This window comes from Mustela erminea, chromosome 1 (genome assembly GCF_009829155.1).
Source record: "Mustela erminea isolate mMusErm1 chromosome 1, mMusErm1.Pri, whole genome shotgun sequence".
In the NCBI taxonomy this organism is placed as follows: domain Eukaryota; kingdom Metazoa; phylum Chordata; class Mammalia; order Carnivora; family Mustelidae; genus Mustela; species Mustela erminea.
In genome coordinates, this window is record NC_045614.1 from 68,827,367 (window position 1) to 68,852,095 (window position 24,729).

General features: G+C 43.4%; 1 long non-coding RNA gene across 2 annotated transcripts in view; it reads left to right on the forward strand.

The window, feature by feature from the left end:
• The first annotated feature begins 13,084 nt into the window (after positions 1–13,084).
• LOC116570786 overlaps positions 13,085–24,729 on the forward strand; it is an 89,297-nt gene continuing 77,652 nt past the window's right edge. The window contains exons 1-3 of one of the 2 annotated variants that reach the window (XR_004277573.1): positions 13,085–13,282; positions 17,601–17,660; positions 20,282–20,385. This is a non-coding gene — a long non-coding RNA (uncharacterized LOC116570786). Of the gene's footprint in view, positions 13,283–17,600; positions 17,661–20,281; positions 20,386–24,729 lie in introns of those variants that run through there. The other variant, XR_004277577.1, reaches the window with a different exon arrangement.

A 24,729-nucleotide genomic window follows, 5' to 3' on the forward strand; every position in this document is an offset into this window, starting at 1 on the left:
GTCTGCAGAGTTTGGTGCATGCGAAAGTGAAGACTCATTTTCCCTGAGGATTTACTGAAGAGAAGGGACTGCAATCTTTTAGCTCCTGGCCATTTTATTTTCATCCTTTAAAGTGGAGCAGAACCCTTCAGGGAACAAAAGCCACATAGAACAACCAGAAGCGCTTACAATGAGCCCAGTCCCCTGGCAGGCGACATTGCAACTGGCCCAGGCAAACACACTTGAGAATTAGTGCAACAGACTCCTTCCCCAGAAGACCAGCTAGAATATCAGGTAAATACCAAATTTATGGATCACACAAAACTGCAAAACCCCAAGGCTAGGCTAGGGGGAAATAGTATATAGAATTTGAGGGTTTTTCTCATGATTCTGTCATTTTTCAGGTCATATTTTCCTTTTTTTTTCTTTTTTTCCTTTTCAAACTGTTTCTTATTTTATCAAATCTGTTTTTAAGTCTTTTTTTAACTTTTATTTTTACATTTATATTTTATAGATATATTCTTCATTTTTTGCTTCCTTTCACATGTTTTTTGTTTGTTTGTTTATATGTAAGTTATGCTTTCTTTACAATTTTGGGATTTCGTGTCTTCAAAAAGACCAAAATACACCCAGGATCAAGTGGATCACTCTGTTTTGTCCACCCAGAGGATTATATTCTCTCCCTTTTCCTTTTTTTTTTTTTTCTTTTTTCTTATTTGGTTTCTGACGTTTTTGGATTCATCTAGTGTGTATTTTGCTTGGGTTGTAGTGGATATTTTTTATTTTGTTCTCTCATTCATCCATTCTTCTCTGGACAAAATAACTAGAAGGAGGAATTCACAACAAAAGAAAGAACCTGAGGTAATACTCTGCCACAGATCTAACTGATATAGATGTAAGTAAAATGTCAGAGCTGAAATTCAGGATAATGATTATGAAGTTACTAGCTCAGGTTGAGAAAAGCATAACAGACATTAGAGAATCTCTTTGTAGAAGTAAAATCTAATAAGGTTGAAATTTAAAATGCTTTACTGAGATGCAGTCTAAAATGGATGCTCTAGGGGCACCTGGGTGGTTCAGAGGTTTAAGCCTCTGCCTTCAGCTCAGGTCATGATCTCAGAGTCCTGGGATCGAGCCCCACATCAGGTTCTCTGCCTGGCAGGGAGCCTGCTTCCCCTTCTCTCTCTGCCTGCCTCTCTGCCTACTTGTGATCTCTCTCCCTGTGTCAAATAAATACATATAATCTTTAAAAGATAAAAAAAATAAAATAAAATGGATGCTCTAAAAGCTAGGGTAAATGAAGCAGAAGAGAGTCAATGACATAGAAGACAAGATTCTGGAAAGGAAGGAAGCTGAGGAAAAGAAAGAAATACAACTAATAGACCATGAAAGAGGGCTTCAAGAAATCAGCAACACCATTAAATGACACAATATTAGAACTATTGGGGTCCCAGAGGAAGAAGAAAGAGAGAGAGGGACAGAAGATATATTTGAGCAAATCATAGTTGAGAACTTCCCTAATCTTGGGAAAGAAACAGGCATTCAAGTCCAAGAAATAGAGAGAACCCCCCTCAAAATCAATAAAAATAAACCAACACCCTAACATATGATAGTGAAGCTTACAAAACCCAGAGATAAAGAGAAAATCCTGAAAGCAGCTCAAGACAAGGACTCGTTAACCTATAGTGATAGGAACATTAGACTGGCAACAGACCCATCCACTAGAGACCTGGCAGGCCAGAAAGAAGTGGCATGATATATTCAGGGTAATAAATCAGAAAACATGTAGCTAAGAATATTTTATCCCACAAGGCTCTCATTCAGAATGGAAGTAGATATAAAGAGCTTCCAGGACAAACAGAAACTAAAAGAATTTGTGATCACTAATTCAGTCCTGCAAGAAATATTAAAAGGGATCCTAAAAGCAAAGAGAACCCAAAAGTAACATAGATCATAAAGAAACAGAGACAATCTACAGAAACAGGGACTTTACAGGTAATACAAAAATACCTCAGACAAATGAAAATGAGAACATAACAAACTCAAACTTATACAACAAAAGCAGCACAAAGATGGAAATTTATTGCAATGAATGCTTACATTAAAAAAGAAGAAAGATCTCAAACAACCCAACTTTATACCTCAATGAACTAGGAAAAGAACAAATTAAGCCCAAAGTTAGCAGAAGGAAGAAAATAACAAAGGTTAAAACAAAAATAAATGTAATAGAAAAAAATCAACAAAGCTAAGAATTGGTTTTTGAAAAGACAAACAACATTGATAAACCCTTAGCTAGACTAAGAAAAAAGACTCACAAAAGTAAAGTCAGAGGTGAGACAGGAGATGTTTCAGTGGAGCCACAAAAATAGAAAAGATCATAAAGGACCATTATGAGCAACTATATGGCAATGAAGTGGACAACATAGTAGAAATGAATTAATTCCTAGAAATATACATCCCATCGAGAAGGAATCATGAAGAAACAGAAAGCCTGAACAGACCAATAATAAATAAAGAGATTGAATCACTAATCAGAAATTTCCCAAAAAAGAAAATGTCAGGACCAAATAACTTCACAGGTCAACTCTACCAAACATTTAAGGAAGAATCACCAGTCCTTTTAAAATTCTTCCAAAAATAGAGAAGAGAACACTTCCAAATTCGTTTTATGAGGACAGTGTCACCTTGATATCAAGGTCAGGCAAAGACATCACAAGAAAAGAAAACTACAGGCCAGTGTCTCTGATAAAAATGATGCAAAAATCCTTAAGAAAATATTAGCAAACTAAATTAAATATCGTATTGAAAAGATCATATATGATCAAGTGGATTTGTCCCTGGAATGCAAGAGTGATGCAACATATAGGAATCAACCAATCTGATATACCACATGAGCAGCATGAAGAATAAAAATCACATGATTATCTGTGGAAAAGCATTTGACAAAATTCAACACCCTCTCATGATGAAAACTCTCAACAAATTAGATACAGAAGGACATACCTCAACATGATAAAGACCATATATGAAAAGCTCACAGTTAACACCATATCTAACGGTGAAAAACTGAAAGGTTTCCCTCTAAGATCTGTAACAAGGTAAAGATGCCCACTCTTAATACTTCCACTTGTCATAGTGCTGGAAGTCTTAGCCAGAGCTATTAGGTGAGAAAAAGAAATAAAAGGCATTCATATCAGAAAGGAAGAAGTAAAATTGTGTCTGTTTGTAGATGACATGATCTTATATGTAGAAAACCCTAAAGATCCCCCCTTCCCCTAAAATACTGTTAGAACTAATAAACGCATTTAGTAATGTTTCACAGTACAAAATCAATACACAAAAATGAGTTATACTTCTAGATACTAATAACCATTCAAAAAGAAAATTAAGAAAATTATCCCATTTATAATAGCAGGAAATACTTAGAAATAAACTTAGCAAAGTAGGTTAAAGATTTTTAAATAGAAAAGTATAAAATACTGATGTAAGAAATTGAAGTAGACACAAATAAATGTGTTCACATATTCAAAATTGGAAGAATTTATATTGTTAAAATGTCTATACTACCCAAAGAAACTACAGATTCAATGCAGCCTTTATCAAAATTCCAATAGCACTCTTTATAGAAAAGAAAAAAACAGTCCTAAAATCCATAAGAAACCACAAAGAATCCTGACTAGCCAAAGAAATTTGGGTAAGAAGAACAAAGCTGGGGAACCTGGGTGGCTCAGTTGGATAAGCGACTGCCTTCAGCTTGGGTCATGATCCCGGGGTCCTGGGATTGAGTCTCACATCAGGCTCCCTGCTCTGTGGGGAGTCTGCTTCTCCCTCTACCTGCTACTCCCCCTGCTTGTGTGCTCTCTCTCTCTCTCTGTCAAATAAATAAAATCTTAGAGGCACCTGGGTGACTCAGTGAGTTAAAGCCTCTGTCTTCAGCTCAGGTCATGATCCCAGGGTCCTGGGATCGAGCCCTGCATCTGCTCAGCGGGGAGCCTTCTTCCCCCTCTCTCTCTGCCTACTTGTGATCTCTGTCTGTCAAATAAATAAATAAAATCTTTAAAATAAACAAATAAATAAATAAAATCTTAAAAAACAAAGAAGAAGAATAAAGCCAGAGACATCATATTCTTGACTTCAAAATATATTACAAAGCTACAGTAATCAAAATAATATGGTATTGACATAAAAACGGATATATAGGCCAACAGAACAGAATAGAGAGACAAGAAATAGCCCCATATATATGGTCAACCAATCTTTGACAAAGGTGCCAAGAATACACAATAGGGGAAGAAAAGTTTCTCAAATAAATGGTGTTGGGAAAACTGGATATTCAAAAATCAAAGAATGAAGCTAGATTCTTTTCTTTCTTTTTTTTTTTTAAGATTTTATTTATTTATTTGCGAGAGAATGAGTGAGAGAGAGCATGAGAGAGGAGAAGGTCAGAAAGAGAAGCAGACTCCCCAAGGAGCTGGGACCCTGATGTGGCGCTCGATCCTGGAAGTCCGGGATCATGACCTGAGCCGAAGGCAGTCACTCAACCAACTGAACCACCCAGGCACCCATGGACCCTTTTCTTATACCATACACAAAATTTAACTCAAAAGGATTAAAAATTGGGGGTACTTTGGTGACTAAGTTGGTTAAGCTTCCAACTCTTGATTTTGGCTCAGGTCCTGGGGTTAAGCTCAGTGCTCATCTCAACACTCAGCAGAGTGTGTGTGTGTGTGTGTGTGTGTGTGTGTGTGTGTATGCTTGTCCCTTTCCCTCTGACCTGCCCCCTCTTGTGCTCATTCTGTCTCTCAAATAAATAAGGAAAATCTTTTTTTTTAAAAGAGATAAAAAATTTAAACATAAGGCCCAAACCCATCAAACTCCTAAAAGAAAACATAGGGGATAAGTTTCTTGACGGTGGTCTTGGCAATGATTTCTTAGATGCAGTAACAAAAGCAAAAACAGACAATAAGACTGTATCAAACTAAAGATCTGCACAATAAAGGAAATAATCAACAAAATGAAAGGACAACCTACAGAATGGGGGACATATTTGCAAAATATATTTCTGTAAAGGGTAAATATCCAAAATATAAAGAACTCCTACAACTCAATAGCAAAACAGCAGCAACAACAAACAGGCCTATTAAATATGGTCATAGGAATTGAACAGACATTCTCAAAAGAAGGCATATAAGGTGTTTAACCTCATTAATCATCAAGGAAATACAAATCAAGGTTGCAAAAAGATATCATCTCACACCTGTTAGGATAATTATTATTAAAAAGAAAAAAAATAGAAAACATTGGCCAGGATGTGGAGAAAATGGAATACTTGTGCACTGTTGGTGGGAATATAAACTGGAGCAGCCACTATGGAAAACAGTGTGGTGGGTCTTAAAAAAACCCTAAAAATAAGATTGCCACATTGAACCAACCATCTCACTTCTGGGTATATACCCAGGGGAACTGAAATCAGGATCTTGAAGAAAGAGTTGTTTGCACTCCCACATACATTGCAGCATTTTTCTCAATAGCCAGCACACTGAAGCAACCTAAATATCTACAGATGGAATGGATAAACATGTGAGATATAGTACACACACACACACACACACACACACACACACATATACGTGTATATACGTATATGTATATAAATACAATGGCTTTTATATACATACATTTATAGGTATGTAGGTTATATATGTATATAGAGACAGATGTATATATGTGGGGTGTGTGTGTGTGTGTGTGTGTGTGTGTGTGTACACACATAATCGAATATTATTCAGTCTTAAAGAAGGAAACCCTGGCATTTATGACAACATGGATGAACCTGAAAACCATTATGCTGAATGAAATAAGCCAGACACAGAATAAAAAATACACCTGCTATCACTCACTGAGTCAAACTCATAGAAGTGGAGACTGTAATGGTAGTTGTTAGGGTCTGATGGAAGAGGGAAATAGGGAGGGAGGTCAAAGGGTATAAAGTCTCACTTCTGCAAGATGAGTAACTCCTAGAGATGTACTGTATAGCATATCACATATAGTTAACAATACTGCATTTTATACTTAAAATTTTGCTGAGAGGATAGATTTGATGTTAAGTGTTTATATTGCACATGATAAAAGTAATAAAGAACACATCAAAAAATGGGCAGAACACATGAACAGACACTTCTCCAATGAAGACATACAAATGGCTAACAGACACATGAAAAAGTGTTAATCATCACTGGCCATCAGGGAGATTCAAATCAAAACCACATTGAGATACCACCTTACACCAGTTAGAATGGCCAAAATTGACAAGACAGTAAACAATAAGTGTTGCAGAGGATGTGGAGAAAGGGGAACCCTCTTACACTGTTGGTGGGAATGCAAGTTTGTGCAGCCAATTTGGAAAACAGTGTGGAGAGTCCTTAAGAAATGAAAAATAGAGCTACCCTATGACTCTGCAATTGCACTACTGGGTATTTACCCCAAAGATACAGATGTAGTGAAAAGAAGGGCCATCTGTACCCCAGTGGTCATAACAGCAATGGTCACTGTCGCCAAACTGTGGAAAGAGCCAAGATGTTCTTCAACAGATGAATGGATAAAAAAGATATGGTCCATATATACAATGGAATATTATGCCACCATCAGAAAGGATGAATACCCAACTTTTGTATGAGCATGGTTGGGACTGGAGGAGATTATGTTGAGGGAAATTAAGAGAAAGTCAATTATCATATGGTTTCACTTACTTGTGGAGCATAAGGAATAATATGGAGGACATTAGGAGAAGGAAAGGAAAAGTAAATTGGGGGAAATCAGAGGGGGAGTTGAAGCATGAGAGACTATGGACTCTGAGCAACAAACAGGGTTTTGGAAGGGAGTGGGGAGGATGGTGGCGGGTATTAAGGAAGGCACATTGTGCGTGGAGCACTGGGTGTGGTGCATAAACAAATCTTGCAACACTGAAAAAATAAAATTAAAAAAATAATAAAGAAGGTGGGAGGAGACTTTTGAAGGTGATGGAAATATTTATTGCAAAGGTGGTGATAAGTTTCACAAATATCTACTCATCTCCAAATTTATTAATTGTATACCTTAAATATGTACCATTTTTGTATGTCAATCAAATTTCAATAAAGTGGTTTAAAAAAAAAAGAACTCTCAAAGCTTTAAAGTAAAAGTCAAAACAACAACCTCTATTTAGAAAATGGGCAAAATACGTGAAGAAACATTTTACAAAAAGGGTATAAAGATGGTAAATCAGCATACGGAACGATATTCAGTATCATTAGCCATCAAGGAAATGTGCATTAAAACCACAAGGAGATGTTGCTGCACCTATCAAAATCACTAAAAATAAACAAAAAATAGTGAAAATACCAAATGCTGTGGAGAGGAGAAACTGGATGTAAAATTGTCCAGGCATTCTGGGAAAGAGAATGGCAGAAAACTGAAAGTGTGCTTCCTGTATCATCCAGCAATTGCCCTTTTAGGCATTTATTCCAGAGAAATGGAAAGTTACATTTACACAAAAACTTGTACACAAATGTTCATAGTAGCATCATTTGTAACAGCCAAAATCTGGAAACAACCCAGACAGGCATCCTTAAACCAGTGAATGGTGAAACTATTTACATTTGTAGTACCATCATAGCATGGCATACTATCCAGCCAACAAAAGGAATGAACTATTGATACCGGTAAGGACTTGGACAAATTTCAAAGGAATTTTGCTGAGTGAACAAAGCCAATCCAGGGGCTCCTGGTTGGCACAGTCACTTAAGTGACTGACTTCAGCTCAGGTTCCCGGGATTGAGCCCCAGGTAGGGCTCCTAGCACAGCAAGGAGTCTGCTTGTCCCCCTCCTCCTCTGCCCCGCCCCTGCTCGTGCTCTCTGTCTCTCTCTCAAATAAACTCTTAAAAAAAAATAAAAAATACAAAACCAGTCTAAAGAGACTACACCGCTTTGTAATTCCATTCATATAACATTCTTTAAATGACAAAATTATAGAAAAACAGGTTAATGGTTTTCAGCCCCCACCCCCACCAAGGATGTGAGGTTACACAAGGCAACAAGAGGAATTATGTGGTGATGAACAGTTCTGTATCTTGAAGATGGTGATGCATACCTACACATTTGATAAAATTCTGTAGAACTAAGTAAACACACACAGATGAGTACAAGAGAAACTGGGGAAATCTAAATAATATTGTTGGATCAATGTCAATACCTGGGCTGCGATATTGTGCTATAGTTTTGGGAACTGTTACCATTAATGGAAAACTGGGTAAAGGGTGGACAAGATCTCTCTGCATCGTTTCCAAACAGCTGCATGTGAACCTACGATCATCTCAACATACTTTAATATTATTTTAAAAGTGTGTCTTTGCTGCAGCATCCACTATTAGGGTTATTATTATTATTTTTAAAGTACAATCCTCTTAAAATGCATTGTCCAAGGCCAGAAAGCTATTTCACAAATTTTAAGAAACCTGGCTCCTAAGTTGACACTCCCTCACCTTGCTGTCAGCAGGTGATGTGCACTGCAGAGTGTTGGAATTAGGAGTTCCAGAGGCAGATTACTGGCCCTGGGCTCGCAGTGTTCAGGTGTGTGTGTGCATGTGCGTATGTGTGTGTGTAGGTGGGCACTGGTATGAACGTGAGAAATAAAGGAGACGGAAAGCTATGCCTCTGTCACTGTCAAGGAAGGTGGCCGGCTGATGAAGGTAATGCTGAAAGCCAGGGAAGGGTTTAAGAAGGGGGCTGGCGCCTCAGGAACGCTCTCCTGCTGCATCCTCCGGGAGGCGGTGGGCGGCGGCTGAACTGTCCGGGGGCAGTGACTGAACCCCACCGCCTGCAGGAAAAGGTGAACGCGGGACGGGGGCGGGGAAGGGGCGGGAGGTGCGGCCTCTGAGCTGCGGCCCGCAGGCTTGCTGAGCAGCCTGGCTCTCGGTGGCGGCGCCTGGTCTTGGATGCTGTTGCAAAGACGCCAAGGAGACTCCGAATGCCAGGAGAGCAGCGCTGAGGCCGGGGAGGGTGGGGCCGCCCGGAAATCTCGGTGGCGCCAGCTGGGTAGCGTCTGCAGGACGGGGGCGCGCACACGAGGGGCACGTGGGTGTGGATGAACCGGTGCCGCGGGGCCTCCATCCTGCAGCGCCACCGCGGCCGGGTGTCCGCGCCAGAGGAACGGCGGGTGGGGTGCCTGTACCACACAGTCGGCCCCCATGGTCCCCGCCCGGCACCCTGCGGGCAGGCCAGGGGCGGGGACAGCACCCAGGCTCCGCGCCTGGAGGCGCTCTCCGCTCTGGTCTGCTCCGCGGTGTCTGGGCCCCCTCTCGGCTCCGGTGCGGAAAGCCCGCCTGCTTTGTCCGGGAACGGCCGAGGGTGCGGGCGGAGGACCAAGGGGCTTCCAAACCCAGACATGGGGGAAAGACTGGGATGGACAGTGATCAATGGGAGTGCCGTGGGGCTTCGAGGGAACTGCCACCCATAGCCGAGCTCAGGAGAGTGGCGCCGGGGACTGGCGGGGCCGGCGGGTTCCACGTGGGTGGACCCCGAGCTGGGGGCATTGGAGCGGTCGCAGGTCGCCGTCGTCTGCGCTCCCTTATGCGGGCACACGGGCGCAGGCACATGGTCCGGGCTTCCTGCCCCTAGCGGGGTTGGCGCCGGGAGCGCGCGGTATTGGGAAGGCTGACCGGGTGGTACGCGACTGAGGTGTGGTTACTGGGGAGGAGGCGGGAGGCACTGGCAGGCTGTGGCCCCGCTGCCGCAGCAGCTCCGCAGTGGGCGCCCCGCGCAGAGGAAGCAGCGGGAGGCGGCGAAGTGCCCGCCGGTCGCACTGCGGTCCTTGCCCGCGTTAACGTGTCCTCAAGATGAAAGAGAAAGGAAAAAAGGTCCATTTAAAGGGGCAGGGGCGGGCAGAGACTTTGCTGGTTCCAACCCGCGCATAGGGCTTTAGCCGCGGGGACGTGGGAGTCGCAGGGCAGCGCCAGGTGTCATAATGCGGGAAAGTGATTGCGAACGCAGCGGCGCCTCCATTTGGGTTGAGCTCCCAAGAGCGCAGCCGGAGAGCGGGCAATCTTTTAAATTGGGCATTTCCCGTAGTGGTCCTAAACCTAGTATTAACCCCATTCCCAGCTCCTACCCCCAAACACCTCCAAATTTCTAGCAGGCTTTTAAAAGGTCAGGTCAGTTCTACCAAGTTCATGTCATTTAAAAAAAATTTTTTTTTTTTTAACTCCGTTCCCCTCTCCGACCCCAAGTCCCCACGAGGCAGCTTTTCACAGTCCTAAGATGTGGTTACTCCAAACCCATAGCAAGTTGCTCGTGTGCTCGGCTTTTCAAACCCCAGACGGTGCCACCGGAGGACGCTGAAGGCAAAGCCTCCGCGGCCGCCAGGGTTTAAAAAGCGGCGGCTGCCGGGCGCCCTCGAGACTGCCGCGAGCGGAATATAGACAAGCCACGCGTCCTCCTCCCAAGGCTGGCGGGTCGGCGCTGCACCGACACTTGGCGGGTGCCCCTGTATCCTTCTCGGGTAGCGCGCATTTTCTCAACAGAGCGTGACCCGGTAGACGATGCACTCGAAATCCTGAGGACCCTCCTGCCCGCGCGCAGTATCTTCCTGCCGACACTTCTGCATTTCATTGCAGCCAGCGCTGTCTGTGCACCTGGACCACCCCGGGCCTCCGTCCTCAGCCTCTCCACGCCTCACTTCCAGGCAGCCGAAGGAGGGCTTCTCCGAGTTACCTGTCTTAGGGCAGCAGCTACATGGAGGCCATCCACCTTGCTCTGCTTCTCAAGGGCAGAGCCCACGAAAGTCCGAGGCACCTGGGCCCCACATCTTCCCCAGCGTGGGGCGACGTGTGTGTGTGTGTGTGTGTGTGTGTGTGTGTGTGTGTAATGCCTCTAAAACACAGTAATTCCCAGAAGACAAAGCACTGGTCTGTCTGAAGATGGTCCAGAGTTCAAGCGGGGAAAAAAAAAATCTCGAGGCACTGAGTCAGTGCTTGCCGCCTGCCTAGGCGTCTGGAGCATCTGCATCGCGGAGAAGGGATTTTTTAACTCTGAACCTTCTCCAGATCCTCTTGGCAATTATCTCATCTGGCAGTGCCGCAACAAGTGGCCCCGCCGCCTACCCCGGATTACAGCCTCCTGGTCCCCAGCCCCTGCTGGAGTAGCTGTTTGGGGTGTTTGGGGGGGGGCTATTTTTAATTGTGAAAATTCTGAATCCCGTGTGCTGGCATTCTCTTGTCATAGTCAACCCCCCTATTTTTAATGCGGCGGCACCATCAAGATTAACACCTGGAAATGGAAAACTTACCCACTTTCTTATTAAAGAGGCGCTTTTTAATTTTTGTTTTTTAACCGAGCATTTTTCCTCCTGATGGATTTAACACTTTACTGAAAAGACTTCCTCAGCCTTTGCGGTCTGGAGAAGTTGGAGGCGGGGACTTAGGGGTACACGTCGTTTCTTTTCATGTGTGATGCTTTTCCGCCTCCCCCCACCCAGTTTACATTGGTCAAATTCTCGGCTTCCTCGAAGGTTCTCTGTACAACATTTGCACCAGAAGCTTTACCTCTAAACCCCCTTTTCGGGTAAACCTGCCTGATAATTGTCCCGCGCCCAGCGAAACCCAGGTACCAGTGGGTCAAGGTCCCCTGACTTCCATACTGAGAGTCACATTCTGGTTGAAAGGCCCTCAGGGGCGACAGACGTGTCGCCAGGCTGACAGAAATAGGGGACGGGGCTGGAGCATCCAGGGACCTAGGGCCTCCGTTTTCCTCCCCGAGGTCCCCTTGATTCAGCTGAGTTCCGCGGCGACCTCGCCCGCGTCCCCGCCCAAACCGAGTACGAAACTACCTTGGACAAAAGTTTGAAAAGAATCCAGTGTAGAAATAGACTTTTCATTTAAATCTGGTTATAATAAATAATCATATAAGTATACCCACATAACCACCCAAGTGGAGAGCAGATGCCCAGATTCGCGGTCCCCACGTGTTGCTAGAGCTGGCGCAGACGCGTCCGCGGGCACAGTGGTGAACGTGACACCGCATTTTCTCCGAATTCCTGCCTTCTAGGGTGGTGCAGGGCTATGGGGAGGTGGGGAAAGAGGCTGCGGAATCCATCCGTTCTTTCGGACCACAACTCCGGGGGCGGGGGGTCTCGTACGGCCCCCTTCTCCCACCTGAGAAAAGCAACTCTGGTTTTGGATGATTAATAGCCGGGCTTTCCAAGACCAGGAGGCGCGTCCCTGCCGGCACCGCTAGCTTAATAGTTTTAATTTAACCTTTATCATCAGCAACATGCTCCCGAAGGTTGGGAGCAGGATTTGCACCCCGGTGGCTGCCCTTTCCCTCCTCCACCCAACAGCGTGCTTCCAGGGGAGGGTCGGAAACTTGCAGCTCCTGCGGCTCCCCCACCTTCCGCGGAGGAAGCAGGCTCCCAGCGACCTAATCCCGGAGCTATCAGACAACCCCGGGCGTGGTCGGGGCTCTCCCAGGCCTTGGAGTTGGGCGGGGTCTGCAGTGCATCTTCTTGGGTTCTCTTTGGCACAATGTGCCGGTGTGCAGAGAAAAACCAAAACCAAAACCACGCTCCTAAAGAGCCCCTGGCATCTACGAAGTGGCGGTGGTCTACACGGAGTGACTGTGCCTGGAGATGTGGGGGGAGGGTACTAATGCCAAGGGCAAGGCAGGAGGACAGTGAAAGCCCGCAGTCCGCCAGGGAACACTTCCTATCCGGGTTCAGCGGCCGGGAGCACCCCGAGCTGTGGCTAAAGGGGCTGGTAGGCTCTCCCGCACCCTGCGAGCTTCCCCGCCTTCCTGTGTCCCCCCGGCTTTTCCAGGAGGAAGATGGGGTGCCCAGCGGGGGTGGGGCACGCCGGGCAGCGGGGCCGGGTTGTCACGTGCCCCCCACCCCCGCCACTGCGGCGGGAGTTCCAATCAGAGCGCGCCAGGGGGCTCCTCCTGGGCAGGAACCACCCGGCTCGGCGGCGGAGGGTGGGCCGCCGTCACCTGACCGCCCGCCCCCGCCCCCCGCGAGTAAGGGGCGGTGGTAGCGTCTGCTCGGTTACAAATGGCCCCTCCCGCCCCGCTCGCCCGCTCGCCCGCTCGCTCGGGCTCGGCGCAGACCCGCCCGGGCGCGCTCCTCCCGCCGGCTCCGGGCGTCCCGCCGCCCAGCCGGGAACTGGCCGGCGATCCCCGCCACCCTTAAGGGTGCTGCCGACACCCAGCGCGGAGGCTAGCCGGTGGAGGTCTCTACGGGAGGCTAGACCGCGGTGGCGCGCGGCTCTCCTACTCGCAGGTGAGTGTGCAGTACGGGCGTGGGATGCTGCGGGGACAGTGCGTGGGGACTTGCGGGTCCTCGGATGCAGACGCGGATCCGAGCGATGCACAGGTTAAGTTTGCGAGAGATTCTGAGGATTCTCTCCATCTCGGCCTCCTTTTGCTGCTGCAGCGGGTTGGGGTCTCCCGCTAAAGCCTGGATTTGGGGGAAGGGCTTTGGGAAATTCTTGTCTTGAGATACTTGACAAAGGTTGAAAAGACACATCAGGTGGAGCGTGTAGCTGCAGCTGATGGGGGTTAGACAGGTGCACTGGAGTGTGCCTGCCTGGGTGTGTATGCGTGTGTGTGTGTGTGTGTGTGTGTGTGTGGTTCCTGGCTAGGAGGATGAGCCCGAGATAGGACGAAGTCACTGCGGTGGGTCATTCCATCCCCGGAAGCCACTTAGATCCTAGAGAGGGAAATTGCGCTGCTCTGAGGTGGTCACTGGGTAGATGACAGGGCAGCAAACCATTGACTCCCCCCACCCCACATCGGATTTTGGATATACCCCTATAATAGCAGGAGTGCAAGTGCTTATAAAGAGTGTGTGAGATTTTAAGGCATCCAGAAAATATTCCTTTTACATTTTAACTTGTTGGCAGAAATTAGTATTAAAAGTGCTGAATCATGCAAAAAGATGTGAAAAATGTACTTTTTTGGGGGGGTAAAGTTTTTCAAAGCTACTAACATCTGCATTTCTGAATGAATGCTTTAAATTTAAGGTGTAGGCACTGAGTATTTAAAAATCACATTTTGAGACTGTGCCCTTGGCTTTATGAATATCAGCTGCTTTTCTTTCTTTAGTGTGAGTTGTATCCATTCATTATCTCTTAACCACCCCCCCCAAAAAAAGACTTTTTTTTTTTTTTTTTTTTTTTTTGGTGTGTCCATGATTGTGAAAGGAGTGGAGGAATCAGTCCTCCGAAATAGAAAACATCCTCCTTTGAATAGTGCAATGATGGCCAATTTGATTTGTCATATGCCACTGAAGGGAATGTCAAGCTGATAACATGCAGACTAGAGAAAAAAAAGAAACAGGAGTTGCCCATGGAGGGAGAAATAAGCCCTAATCCAATTGTGCTCATCAGTAAAAGAGCTGAAGGAGAGTGTTTCCACATTGGAGCCTGAGTCTTTGGTGGAGGTGGAAGGGTACAGTTTTTGATGCAAGTTCTGAGGTCAGACACCAAGTAGCATAAAGATGATTTAAAAAAAAAAAATTCAGTTTTAGTAAAATGGGTGTGTCCAAAGACAGCTCTTACTCTGGGCTGTACTGTCTGAACTGCTCAGTGGCCTGCTGACTCATAAGGGAACCAGAATGGCTTAGCAGGGTTGGATTTTACTTGTAGACTCTAAAAGAACTCTACCTGCAATCCTCCTTCCCCAAAACAATAATAAGAATAAAAGAAAGAATGCTCTAGCAGAGACATCCATAAACAGAGAAGCTCATCTCCTCTTCCATTCTCTTCTTCAGGGAGGTTTTTCCCTTTTCCTTGACTTGTCACCTTCATTTCAATACCTGTCATCCATGCTTGCGCACAGAACATTTGGTTTGACACAAAGATTTTATTCTAAATCTGAACATGAGAAATAGTGGCCCTCCTGAAGAGGATTATTTTGAAGGTATTTGTGGAGGATACTGAAAAATGGGAATATGAGAGATTAATTGAGTTTTCTTTGCAGCACAGACTCCCTTAACATTGCATGCAAGACTAGGGAGCCCCACCCTGTTTCTGAGCATCTGCATGAAAGGCCAGGAAAGGAATTCGAGAATTGCAGTGGTGCAGAGAGAGGCAGTTTTTAGGCTTGGGTATTCCGTTTACTTAAATGATTTCTAAAATTGTGGAGTGTGGGTAGCCTTTAATCCATAGGTAGGTCTTGAAAAGCACAGTGTTATTTCTGTTTCACTTGGCAGCTTCTTAAATATCCATTTAACTTTCAGAGGTTGATTTTGATAGAAAAGCGATATGAAGTCGGAGCTGCTTCCAAATTTTAAGATCCCAGGGCTAAAAGACTTGATTGGAAGGACAAATAACGAAGCATCTAGTAAAGCCAAAAAGAGTTATTTTTGCTCTGGTATTTTTACTACAATTTATTTATGAAAGTAAGTTTTTTAGAAAGAGGGGGCTCATTTTCAGGCAGTAAACCTGCTTGCAGAATAGACAAACACCTGGCATCTCAGAACAGAGATGCATAATTGGAGTGAGAAACAGGTGAATGAGCTTACCTTCTACTGCTTGGTCCCTCAGTCAGAACCCAATCATGTCACTTCAGATTAGAAGGCAAAGCATTTCTGCAACAAGGCAAGGAGATTTCAAATCCTATTTCAAATCTATGGGAAAGAAAACGTTTTGAGTTTCTCTGAAGAAAGAGGCGATCTTTGTAAATTCACAAATCATTATGATCATAGTCAGGCTTACCCGCATTGTCTACTGCAGACAGCGGGTCTGACCATGATGAAGAGAGATACCAAGACTTTTTTCTTTCCTTTTTTTTCTTTTTTTCTTTTTTTAATAAAACAAATCCAAAGGATGCCTACTTGATGTTGCCATTCATTTTTTAAGACAAATAAATTATTTAAAGAAGAAAAAATTATTCTTTTCCTCTGATGACTAGAGAGAATTAATGCGCTACTCTAAAAAACAGTGACCAGTTAGCTGTATCTTAACAGTTATTCCTGACTGAAGTGAGACTCCAGGTGAGTATTCTATATTCTGTTGAGAATCAATCTAGGTTCAAAGCTACTAAAACCACCTTCTGCTTCTTTTCCTTCTTTCTTATGCTATCTTTCCTCTCTTTAAAATCCACAAACCACAGGTACAAATCCTAGCACCTAGAAGGCTTTGAGATTTCCCTTGGAACAGACGATCAGATAAACTGCCTATGATTGTGGGTCATTCTGAAATCAAAACAGATCTCAGCTTCAGCCTCAAGAATCAAATTGGTAGGATGTCTCCAGAGCCTTGCTCAGACACCAGTAACCTGGCAGCCTGGTTTCACAGAGGGTCTTTTCCTAAGATTTGCAGTGGTTCTTTTGTGGAAGTTAGCTCTGCCCACTTGCATAGTTAATTGCATTGTGAGAAGGTTCCAGAACAGTACTTCCTTGAGTTCTGACAGTAAATACGTACACAGCGTTGTATGAGGACCATTCCAGAACACGCACCTTCTTTAAAGTGAATGTGCTGGCTGAATAAACACTTGGGCTATGTTAGCCTGCCGACAAGTCTCATTTTTAACCATAGGACATGGTGTTTCATCTGAGCTTTTTCAGGACCCTAGAGAGCCTTGCAGGATGGAGAGGAGCATCTGATGTCTGACTTCTCTTTGAGCTGGCCTCCAGGAATTTACCTTTGTCCATTTGAGGATGTCAGGTTACATGTACTTTGCAAGGAGATTGAAGAAAAGTCATGTTGCTAATCTACTTATTCTAGTGAGCTGTAAGATTAGTAATATCGGTGCATTTATGTATTTAAAAATTAATTATATATTTTGGGGTGTGTGAGTATTAGGTTGGGTTGAGTGTTGGTAAGAAGATGCCTTTAAAAAACCATTTGCGGGATGGAGGTGGGGGGTGCGGCGCCTAGGTGACTTAGTTGGTTAAGCATCTGACTTCCGCTCAGAATATAATCTTGGGGTCCCAGGATGGAGCCTGTGTCAGGCTCACTGCTCAGTGGGGTGTCTGCTTCTTCTGCTTCTTCCTCTCCCTCTGAGATCCCTTTCACTCTCTGTCTCTCTCAAATAAATAAAAATCTTTTTTAAAAAATAAAATTAAAATAAAAAACCATTTGGAAATTGTTGCTGCTTAAAAATCATGTGATATTACGTACTTGCACATATATCTCTGCAAAATCAAGAATACACTTTGGTGTGCATGCTTTGCCACCTGTGCCTGCAATCTACACTAAGTAGAATTGCTCTTTAGGATTATTTGGTTAATTATTTTGAGTAGACTTGGGGTAATGGAGAGGGGTTTTATTTCTTTTCTGGCGGATGTTGGGTTCTGATCCTTCTGTGCTTGGGTATCTTTGTGCTTACAGCCCTCAAGAAGAGGCAGAGAACAAACACGATATTTCATATTATAAGTAAAGTATGTTTTTTTGCAATGTGTTTTCTTTTAGGTTGCCGACTTAAAAGTACTCATGTTCTAGGTTTTAGAACTAAAAATAACATGAGGAATAGCTTTTGTCCCAATGTAGCTCAGGATGCATCTCTTTTGGTCAACACCTGTAAATCATCTTTACTACTTATGGAATTTGGAAACAATTCAGTCTGCTATTGATCTAAATATTTTCATCTTACAGGTCTTCCTTTGATAACAGTGGATGGTGACTCTGCTCTTCTGCCCAAGAGTGGTTCAAAATGTAAGTTCAACTAACCAAATAATGAAATATCGATAATTTTGGAGCTCCATGCAGAACAGTTTGTCTTATTTTTGTTCCTGCTACCTAAGACTGCAGCCTCATAAGTAAGCAACCACCTCCTTGGGTTGAGGGAGGGAGTGCCTAACTTAGACCAACGTTTGTTCACCACACAGCAAGGTAAACTTATACAATTGCCATCACAGTCATGGGGCGGCATTCTTCCTACCCTCCCTGCCTCATTGTTTTTCTGATAATAGAATATGAATTTTTGCTGTCTGAGTGATGCTTGAATGGACCCTTCCCCAGATGTTACATCTTCCTGGGTGGCCCTGCCTCTTCTAATCCTCTTCCAGCTCAAGTGGACAGATTACAATATGGAGACACATCTAGCCTCAGGACCAGAGTTCTTTTGTGCCAGGTGAAACCCTGTGGCTTTTATCAAGCTCCGTTTCCTACCATGTACCTTAACCCAAATGTGACCTTAGCTCAGCTGCTATGCTCATACTAGAGCGACCTGGTACACTTTGTTTATAAAACAGCAAGAGTCAAAATCTCTAGGAAGCCATTGCTGTTTCCCACAAAGATGTGGATGGTGCAGAATTTTGCAGATTTCCCAGGGTTAGTCCACCTTCTCCCCTTTGCAGTTAGCAAGTACTTACAAGTACTGCTCTTTACGAAGGAAGCTGTATGCTCTCGGAAAGGGACTCAGTGCTGGTTTAGATCTGAATTTAAGATATTTTTGCAAAATTCTTAGGCATTTCCTCAGTGATCAAGCTCTACAAAGTGGATTTTTATTAGGAAAATCGTCTGCCCTACCTTCTCTTCCCCTTGCTTTTCTGCCTCCAGTCTCTGTCCCCTTGCCCAGAACATGGATTTCCATGTAAGTCCTTTCACTAAATATCTCTCCATTTTGTTTCACTGCAGAGTTGATTGCTAGAGCTGCTAATAGACTTTCAGCACAAATAGTATATTGATCACTTGAAATCTTGTTTGAGCTTGACTGAATATACATAATGGGGTGTCAATCGGGGAAAAAAATCTCATAATAAATGGCAGGCGACTTATATTCATGAGAAAAAATGTCTTGGGCAGCACACAAAATATCATGTTTACTGTAGCATGACAGACTGATTGCGCCGCTCTCCATCACATTCATCGGGTAGATTTTTAATAGCAGAGGCAAGGTTAGAATACCAAGATCTTGGAAGATTTCTTTCTTTGTTTATATGGGGAAGCATTTTTTGCACACTCTAAGAGTATAAACATCTTCTAGATCCACAGCCATCTTCTAGATCCACAGCCAAAAGAAAGATCTTTTCTACCTGAGGAATTCAGACATTGCAAACAAATCTGTTTAAGTTGGTGTATATTTAAAATCAGCAACTGATTTATGCAGTCCATATTTTTTAAGTTTTTACCATGTGTGTATCAGTGCATATACTCACTGTATGCAAATATCTTTTTCAATGTGTATATGGGAGAGCACAGTATATTTAGAGAAAGCCTGCTTTACATAAATTATTTTTAAGAACAACCAAGCAGAAAAGTACCCATGCGTTAGAAAGCTAAATCTTTTTCTTTTAAAATTTCCCAGTGAATGATAAGTAAAGGAATCTCAGTTTTAATAAGTTTTATGTGCTATTTGTTAAAATCCATTTTCCTGATAGAGCGGTGATGATGGTATGTATTTCTGGGAAAGTGATATTTTTTGGTTACTTTCTGTAGTTGGCATAGAGCTGACTCCCTGATGGCCAGTTGCCTGCTTAGAATCTGGCCACAGAGGGAACATGCAGTATTGTAGCTATAATCCTGTTTTATCCCAGGACAGTGGGATACATTATACTCTTCCAGCCCACTGGGTGGGGTGCAACCTAGCTTCCTTCAGGAATTCTTTGTCTCCTATAAATGAATGAAGCCAGTGGGCTCTTTGCTAATCAAGTTTTAATTGTTGATTTTTTTTTAATGGCAAAAATCAAATCACACTCTAGACAAATGACTCTCCTAGTTCCTGGGCAGTATTCAAGAATTTTAAAAGTGTGCTGCAGCAGAGTTTTCACTTGTTAAATCTCAGGTCATATCTGATAACCAGAAGAACCTATGACTTACACAGAGAACGGGTGAAAACAGGACAGTGAAGCTATCAAGTATAAAGAACTTGACATCAGGCGGATCATTTCTACTCTTCTTCTGTAGGGTTCCAAGAACTTTTGCTTTATCTCATCTACTTCATTAAAGTGCTTTTGATTGATTTTTTTCAGATTTCCAATTAGCAGTAAGAGAATGCAAATGTTCCTGAGAAAATGGGATTGTATGAGCCCTAGACAGCTACAGAGGCTTAACAGTATATGATTAGAGGAAAGCTACGAATTTTAGTAATATCTTTTATAAGTAAAATCTTTTATATATATATTCCCTTATGTATGTATACAGCTTTGTAACAATTAGAAACTATTTGCCATACGTGGTTTTTTTTGTTGTTGTTGCACAAAGAGAGGCAGTCAAATTTGATAGTGTAAGGTTGGGGAATTATGCGTTGAGATTTTAGCAAAAGTGAGGTTATATGAGAACTTTAAACTTGGGAATTAACTATTTGCATAAATTTCATTACTTTTAACCTACAGAGAAATGTATGTCTGCAAATGTCAAAACTGGGACTTACTGGATGTCACCAAATTAAATCCTGGGGAAAAGAAAATTGGAAAGAAGACATTTCCTGGAGAAATTTGAATCTGAGAACTACATTTACAGGCTTTGCTGTTGTCTTAAGTTTTGGACAGTTTTTACTAATTTCTTTTAATTAAATGGAGGGAGAAAAATGACTAGGACCTAAGGTAGAAGTTAAATGAACTATATTCTGATTGAAAAATATTAAAGGTTATGTGTTGCTAATATAATATCCAGTTTAGTTAAAAATAAACCCATCTTTAATAGATTGCATTCTAACCAGGCCTTAATATCCTATGGTGAGAATATTTAAAGGCAGAACAAATGTAAGCACTTATAGATATCTTCAGTCGATTTAAAAATAACTTCAATACATTCACCTGGTCCTTGGTAAAGCTTTTGAATTGTTTTAAAAGAATCTTTATTCACGATAAATTTCAAAAACAGGGTCACAGTTGCAGCTGTTTTGCAGAAATGGACATTATCATTTCTGAGTTTTGATTTTTATATGTTAAATGGAGATCTGGAAGTAGCTAAAATGCCTGTATTTTTTCCCTATAACTGCTGTATTTTCAGAAACCAGACTCCGAGCTCTTTTCGCTTAGATGCAGCATAAGGTTACATTTGTTCAATAGAAGAGCAGCAGTGGGACTACTTTTTCTTCCAGCAATTATTTCAATAATAGCCAAGTTGATGGGAGGGATTGAGGGTAATGTGCTTTTTAAAAATTGGTGTTTTTTTCCCACTTTAATAAAAACACATTTAGGCAAAATAAGGAAAAATTACAATGTACTAATTCAATTATCAGTGAAGTAGTGGCATATACTATACTAAATAGATCTAGCTTCACATTTAATAAAAAGTTTACTTTCAGGCACAATTGCTCATGCCAAAAGAATATCAACAGGCAGTTTGCTTAGGGCATGTACTCTCCAAGCTTTATATAAGTTAGTTTCACTAAGAGAAACCCTGTGACACAGAGGAAACCTTTATTAAACCCCCATTAGCCTCTTAAGAATCCATATTCCCCATGTAAGAGGGGATTAGCTGGGGACCACAGTCAGCTGATGACTACTTAGACTTATTGCTTTATTTATAATATATGTACATTTTATAAATATATAACATACCCGTAAGCATACTGTTATACTTATTAATAGTTAAATGCTTATGCCCCACTTCCAGGGAGCCTAAACCATTCCAGTTGAATTCAAAACCCGAATACTAAGAAATAGGCATAACCAAATGTCCTATAACATTAAAAAAAAAAATAGGCGCGACTGTTTCCCCAGCTTAGTTTTTATTTGAGATACGTGCTGTGACAAAAGTTATTTTCTTTTTATAAGCAGACCCCACCATGGTTATGTAGAAATTTGGTGAAAAAGTAATATGTGGTAGAATTTTTGGTTTGTTTTGGCTTTGGGGTGTGTGTGTGTGTGTGTGTGGATGTGGATGTGCTGGGGATCGGGGCTTTAAGTTTCATTTTAAAAAAATTAAAAAATCAAGTGAAACCAGTTAGTCCTACTTTCAAGTTAAATTTCTTCATCTTGCTGTGGCCTTGGCCCCCTGATGACCGTGTGCTTCGGTGAACATGCAAACCCATTATCTGATGGGCTTGATTTTTTTTCCTTGGCCAAGCAGAGGGGTACCCCATCTATGAATTCTGTGCCTAAATCAAGAATTTGGAAACCCAGTGTCCTACCCAATGTTATTCTGCAACAAGGTGGCCATACCCTCTTCAGAATCCTCATTTTGTGGCTGTGTTTTTCACAGACCTCTGCAAACATCTCTGTCTTCCTGAGAGTCCTTCAAGATAATTTTTCTCCCTTAAACATTCAAATAAAAGCTCAGCATTCAAGACAAGACTTTAAGATACAAAACCTATTGTAAACCCACATTGTTGGCTTCTTCTATCCCTGAAAGTAATTTGGGGGAGCATGAATTTTCCTCCCAAAGTTTTAACTCAGGCCTTCCTGAACACCTTTTGGGGATGTGGTCTTAGCTAGGTTATTTGTGGAACTGAGAGTCCACTCACAGCAGGCAGACAGACAGACACTTTTAAACTGACAGATAAAAACTAAAACAGCACAAGGTGAACATGTATAGAGATGATAGCTTCTGCCATTTCTTTGGAGATGCTAGTAAATGTAGGAAAACTGGCCAAATTCCAGGTTTTCTTCCTCTTCTTCTTTTTTTTCCCCCCCTTGTGTGTTAGTCTAGGGATGCTGCTGGTGGTGGCCACGATGACTAAAATGATCTGACTTTTTCTAGATCTAAACATGGGACTGACCAGCTTCCTTAGAAAGCATATTTCTTGAGCAGCGTCTCTGATGATGGAAATGCTCAGTATCGGCTCCACCCAGTCAAGAACCACTAGCCACATGTGGCAGCCAAGCACTCGAAATGTGGCCAGTGTGAATGAAAAGCATAATTTCTGAAATATTACTTCCTTTATATACAAATGAAAGTTTAAAAAGCCACATGGAGAGCTAGTGACTACGTGCCTGGTGGCATTTCCTCAGAGAATTTGGGAAACGGGTGAGGCTTGCCCTTTGTGGACGACATGAGCTAAAGGCAGCACGTGCTGCAGAAACTAGAGGCCAGCCGGCACCGACGATGGTGCTCTCTACACAGGGGGCCCTGCACAGCCACCTTGCAAATCATAGTGGCTCCCTTTGCCCTCTTCTTTGTATATTTTTAAATAGAACCGAATGCTTTCAATCAGGACACAGTGCGTGATATTGTCACTGCTTTTTTTTTTTTTTTTAATTTTATTGTGGTAAAAACACTTAGAATGAGGTCTACCCTCTTAAACAGATTTTGAAGTATATAATACAGTGTTGTTATCTATAGGCATAATGTTGTACAGCAGATCTCTAGAATGTATTCATCTTGCATAACTGAAATTTTATACCCGTTGATTAACAACTCTCCGTTCCCCCTCCTCCAGCTCCTGGCAACCACCATTCTATTCTTTGCTTCCATGAGTTTGACTATTGTTGCTCTGAGACTCAGTTCCCAACTAGGCAGTTGGTCTCTGTTACCCCTGAACCTACCCAGGTTCTGGCTCATTTGTTTGGCTTTGAGTATCCATGTGAGGTGCTCTCAGAGACTTTGGAAGAAGAGCGTTGGGGACAAAAGTGTGGATTTGCCCTTCCAGAAGGTCCTTATTTGCCCTTCCAGAAGGTCCTCTTTGTGGTCACTCTACCCTGTTACATGTGGGTAGGGCTTCACCATCTAATTTCCATGTGGGCTCCTGCATCTGAAAGAATTTTCCTCAAGTGTGCTTAAAAAGGAAGCAAAGACCCCTTCAGTCAAGGCAGGACCTATTGAGAAGTTAAGACACAGGCATAGGCCTCTTGCTAAAACCAGCTGAAGTTTCCCCTGTAAATGTAGAGGGTCTTTTGACTGCACTGACCTTGACATTCTCAGAATCTGTTCCGGGATGTAAGAGTCACTGGGCCAGTGGACTTACTCCTAGTGGAGCTTGAGGTCTTTGGCTCCCACCATCCTAAGATGTTATAAATAGACATGTGGGGAAGATAGAAAGGTAAAGGATGCTTTGCAGTTGTGACCATCCCCTTTGTGTCTGCCCATGGTGACACCATTCCCCCAGTACCCAGAGGAAGCTTGTATGAGGAGGGACAGACAGCATGGTGGGCGCAGGTGAGTAGGGTGGCACCGTCCTCAGGAACCTCATAGCCTGGACCTCTCCATCTCCCCCTTGGCCCAAGATCCTTCACACTGGCCCTGCCTCACAATCACCTAGGAGATTCTTTACAAAAAACATAGAATTAGAACATTCCTTTCAGTTTTCTCAATTTTGTCTTCATGGTTAGGGGGTTTTCAAAACCTGTTGATGCCAGGCTGCGGCCCAGATTGTATCAGAATCTCTGGGGTGGGGGCTTGGACATGGATAATTTTTCAGGTCTCCCAGGGGCTTCTGCCACAGTCAGCATCTGGCACATCTGTAGGAGTTTCTTCTGGGATGCCGCTCCCCCTAGCCCCCAGCTTGTTGGGTACCTGCTGTGAGTCAGGCTCGTCTATGCTAGTGTCCTTGGCCTCATCCTCCTGGCAGTTTCCTTGCTTCTGCCCTACCCACTGAGTAGATGAGCCCTAGGCCTGTGTCCAGCAGTGACCACTGCAGACACAGTTTTCGAGCTCCCCCTGGGCATGTCCTCAGGCACAGGTGAAGGTGTGTGCCCTTCCCACACCACTCCCCAGGAATTTGGAATCATGTTCAGACCTCAGCAACCCCTCCTGCCATGGTCCAGTGTGGTCTCCATGCCCTGTCACTTCTGCTGCTGCCATGGTCCCCTGCAATGCCCAGTCTCTCTAGCCACTGATGCCCACCTCATTCAGGCCTGTGCCATCTCATGCCCAGCAGACTGTAAATGCTCCATGC